Here is a 5,540-nt window from a genome sequence, read left to right as displayed (position 1 = left end):
AATCCTACTATTTCTATTCTATGAGCCTTATAGAATCCAAACGGAGCCTAAATATGGTTGGAACAATGTCAACATTTTTTATCCTTTTTTGAGATAATATAGGTCTAAAGAGCTAGATGTGTGATGATTTTGTTGATTTTAAGATTTTGTCTAAATGAGTTATGTTCATCAGTAAAAGTACTTGAATTTTGCTTGAAGTTCAATATAATGTAATGGCAACTTCAATGAGGTTGTTATCAAATTAAATACGAATTTGTAGAAAAACAATTCTACTTTCGTCCGTCATTATATTTTTAAAGTGTTCATTTTGGTCCTGCAACTTTAAAATGTTAAATTTGATTATTGCATTTTTAAATTTAGTTCATTTTGATTTCTAAAATATTTATTTTAGTTCTCATCCTTTTAAAGTATAAATATCAGACATATATTAAAATTGAAAATAGTATTTAAACTCAATTCCAACTGAGAAAGAAGTATGGAGGTGTAAATGGGCTTGGACCTCCAGTGAGCCCATCAATAGGTGAGCCCAATTTCTGGTTCCCCTTTAGATTTAAACCCTGTAGCTTTGCTTTACGTTATCAAGAAAGTTGTTTTTACCACACGCGAGAAAGTAGCTCCTCGAGGCGCGTGATTGCGTTTTGTATTTTTGCCTCTCAAATAAAAGGCGTCTGGGGTGGATCTTTTTAAAAGATATTGTACTTCAAAAAAAGAATATTTCAAAAAGTATAGTTGTTTACAAAAATATTTATAAAAATATGATTGTTTTTCTTGATAAGAAAGATGTGAAAAAAAAAAAAAAAAAAGACTGCTGCTGTCACATCTGCCGGGACTCTGTGGCACAGTCGGTAATATAGGTCGCAAGTTGAACTTCCGAACTACTTTTTTTTTTCTCCTCTTTTTTCTATTTGGATTTTTGGATAAATTTCATGTGAGGCAACCTTATAAGCGAAATACCGTAAATATCCTTATTTTCTTTGTCATTTATGATAACTATATTTTAACTTCATTTCAACCATCAAAAACTTTATTTAATTTTTGGTTTCAAACAATATATATCACACTCAACTTTTATATTTGTATCAAATAAATATATAAAGCAGTTAAAATTTATATTTAATATATCTCTAAATTTTATAAAGAGTTAAAAATCACTTTTAGTCTATAAACTTTCGTAAAAGTAGTAATTTAGTCAATAAATTTTGGTTTGTAACGAGTTATGTCTTAAACTTTACTATGCAACAATTTAGTTTCTTATATATTAAATTTTGTAATAAGTTAATTTCTATCGTAGAAATTAGTGTTAAGATTTAATTAATTTTTTTTGCATAAATAAACTGATGAACAAATTAGAGACTCAATGTTTTTATATACTAAAATATCTACACAAAAAATTAATAAATTTTGCCATCTAATTTTGATGAATTTTTCTATGTTAAGGACTAAGTTGTTACAAATTTGAAAGTTCAAGGATCAAACTATTATATATTAAGTTGGGGTTAAATTGTTACAAAACTAAAAGTATGAGACTCAATCATTATAAACCAAAGTTCAATGAATAAATTGTTACTTTCATAAAGGTTTAAAAACCAAAAGTGTTTTTTAATCTTTTGTAAAGTATCTAAGAATTTATACAACTTCACTTTTGTGTTTAATAAGTCTTTTTTTAAAACGTGTTTAAAATATATGTAATATTTTTTACGCATACACTTTTGTGTTTATCATTTTGGATTTCACTCTATATCTTTTATATCTATATTTATCATACCGGGGAGTCTAAAGAGTCTATATGTATACATCATTTTTGGGACAAAACCGAGTGGGGAGCACTAGATATATAGGTAAATGGATTTCACTCTCACCGACCTGAGAGGGTTTCTGTTTAATAGTTGGACCATAAAAAGTTGTTCATGAGAGGAGCACTAGATATATAGGTAAATACAATTGAATATGACTCGCATGTAGTTTAAATTAAATTGTGATATTTAATTGAGTAATTAATTAATTGGAAGATTAACTAATTATTAATTTAGTTTGATTTAATTGAATTAAAACTATAAGTTATGTGAAAGATGTTCATCTAAATATAATTTAAATGAAATTATTAATTAAATTAAATGAAAACTTTATGAGTTTAGTTCAAATAACCAAAACCAATCCGAACAAGTAGGAAACATTAAGTTATTGTATTGATAATACATTTTAATCAACATTGTATTTCTTTTTTAATTCTATAGGAAATAATGATAATAATAATAATCTATTTTATCTATCCATGCTATCTAAAATGAGCTATGGAGAATAAACATTTGATTTCCTTTTTAGCCTATTTTAATGATTGATTATGGGTTACCATTCGTTTGATTTTTCCTCTTATCCCTTTTAGTTGACGGTGGATATAGGGAGATTGTAGGTAATTTCACATTTGAACTACTAAATAAATTTTTTTAAAATATCATATTAAATACTTTGTTTTATCATTGAAAGTAAATAATGATATTTTGGTTAAAATTAAAGTTTGAAAATTTATTGAAATCAAAATAAATAAATAAGTCCATAGGTTTTAAAATATTACAATTTTACCTTTGACATTTGAGTTTTATTTCAATTTGGTCCTTATATTTCAAAATTTATATTCTTAACTTTTATTTTCTATTGAATACTCATTTTTCGTCTTTAGTGTTAATGTATATTAATAAATTTAAATTAATTATGCAAATTATAATTAATTAAGTTTCACTATTTTCATCACTTTTAAAATTGAATTTAAAATTTCACTTCATAATTAGATTAATTGTGATTAAAAATGTAAATCATTTAGTCTAGAGGTCAAATTAAAATAAAACTTAAATCTTCTGTGTAAAATTGTAATATTACTAATTTGAGCTTTATGTGTATAAGTGTTACTCATTTAATTTAGTAGTTAGTAATTATTGAAATATATATTAACTTTTATTTCTAATTGCGTCAAACCATAAAGTTTGATTTATTTACCACATTTGATTAATTTTAGATTTTGCTATAATTTTTAATTGTGTTCACATTATGTTTAAAGGTATATTAATATAAGTTAACTTTATCTAATAAAATATATATAAATGAAATTCAATTTGAATTTTTTGAATTAATTTATTGGTTTAAGAAAGAGAAAGAGGAAAAAAAAATGAGCCATGAGTGGAGATTATTGGAAATCGGGAGAGAAAAAAAGAGATATAATATAATTATTGCAAAATTACAATATTTTTGTAAATATTTATAAAAGTATCACATTTTCGTAAATATTTTTAAAAACTACAATATAATTCCAATTTTACCGTCTGGGTCCTTCATCGTACCAAAAAAGATAACAATAAATAAATAAATAAATGATGGAAGTCTAAAAAACATATTTCTGTCACTAAAATGATATTGAAGTAACAATTTTGTCAAAGTTTTTATATTTTTGGATTCGTAAAAATTTAGTCTAAATTTTATTAAATATTTAGTCTCTATACATTTTAATTTGTGATAATTTAGTTCTTATCATAAACATCGTATAAAAATAAAATATCTATTTTTATTATGTAACTACTTAGCTTTTATAGACCAATAAATTTGATTTTTAATTAGAGATTTAGTTAACACTTATTTTAGTGTAACTTAAATATATTCAACTAGTCAAGACATATATGACTAAAAAATTAGATAGATGTCTATTAGTGTCTATCATTGTAGTAATGGGCAGTGACATTTTACTCTATTTATAAATAAATTGGTTCATTTTCCTATATTTGAAAACAGCACAAGTGAATATTAGTAAGACTTTATCAATTAACGAGAAGAAATTGAACATTTTACAATCATAAGAAATAAGTTTGAACTATCTTTAAACTATAAAGATCAAATTTTTAGTTTAACTATTTTTATTTTACATATTGTATTTTATTATCTGAAGAATATAATTATTATTTAACTAATTTTAATAAAAATAAGAAAAAAAACTACTTTTTTAGTCTTTGTTTTGAGGAATGTATGTGTTTGGACTCTACTTTTTAAAATATAACTTTTTAATCCTCGAACTTTTAGGGAAATGTACATTTGGTTAAGATTTTAAAACATGACTTTTCAATCTCTTAAGCTTTAAAAAACATGTTTGAAAGGTCACTACATTCATTTAGTTATTATTATTTTAAAATTTTTAAATGATCTATTCTCTCTAAAATTATTTTAGTTATAAATATTTAAAATAATAAAAAAATTAATTCATAGATCTTTTAAATTTAATATTAAAATTTGGGGATTAAAAAAAGTACTTTTAAGAGTTCAGAGGCCAAAAGCACTTATTCTAAAAAAACTTGTAGATTAAGAACGTATTTTTTTTAAACCCATAAACTAAATGCACCTATTTTAAAAAATTAAAAAATTAAGAGACTAAAATAAATTAATTTGAGAGATTAAATTAAAAGATTTATATATATAAAAATTGCACATTTATCATATAAGGGGACCGTTTGGTTTGAGGATTTTTTAAATGAGAAGTGACACAATCATCTAAAATCTAGGTTTGTTTTATAGTTTTCAATATTTTGTCTAGAATTAAACCATTCTTGAGTATCCTCTTTCGGAAGGATTTTATTTTTCTTAAAAACAAATGTGAGTTTTTGTTTTTTTATATATAATTTCATTTTAAATATAGTCAATTAATTGATTAATATAAACTTAACAGAATTAATATAAATATTTTTCAATGAATAAATAACAATCAATCAAATATTTACTTAATTTTTTTTACATCAAAATTTATTAAATAAATGCAATTACTTATTTACTTAAAATATGTATTAATTAGTTAACAATCTTAAATTTATTTAATTAGTAAATTAGGATTATTTAAAATTTAGTTAGTAAGATTATTCATTTTTTAATGATCATAATTGATTACTTATTTATTTTTTATAATCAAACAATTATTTATTGAGATTAATTTTAATTTGATTCTTCGTTAAAAATTTAGGTGAAAAGACAAAATTTGTGTGACTAGGACAGCCACACATGTAGTTAACCAGTATATACATGTTTGATCTGCTTCAACCTGAATAAGTACATTACACTAAACCTAATTGATTATTTTATTCACATTTTTATTATATTTGTCTTTAATATTCTCTAATATAATATTTTGTGTTTCAGGTTATTTGGGAGTCGTACAAAATTATTGTGCATACTTTGCCTAATTTTTGTACGAATGGTCAAAACATATGACGGACGATGAGTCCTCTCATATGTTTTCACATTGGTGAATGGCATCTTACTGACAGGGTGATGAGACAATTCAGTTTTCAGCAGGATATCCCATCGCCTTGTAATACTGAACCCGTACTGCATGATACCTAAGGACTAGAGATTGGTCCGAAAAAATTGCACATTTGGTAGTGCGATGGCACTATCGTGCAAGGTTTATTGCAGTGGGGGTTTCTCTTGAACAGTTTGACACAGATGTCACTCCAGAATATATTCATTGGTATAATAATATCACAAGGCGCTACGTCACTCGTCCGGGAGCA

This window comes from Benincasa hispida, chromosome 12, assembly GCF_009727055.1.
Source record: "Benincasa hispida cultivar B227 chromosome 12, ASM972705v1, whole genome shotgun sequence".
Lineage (NCBI taxonomy): Eukaryota > Viridiplantae > Streptophyta > Magnoliopsida > Cucurbitales > Cucurbitaceae > Benincasa > Benincasa hispida.
Note: the sequence above shows the minus strand (reverse complement) of the source record.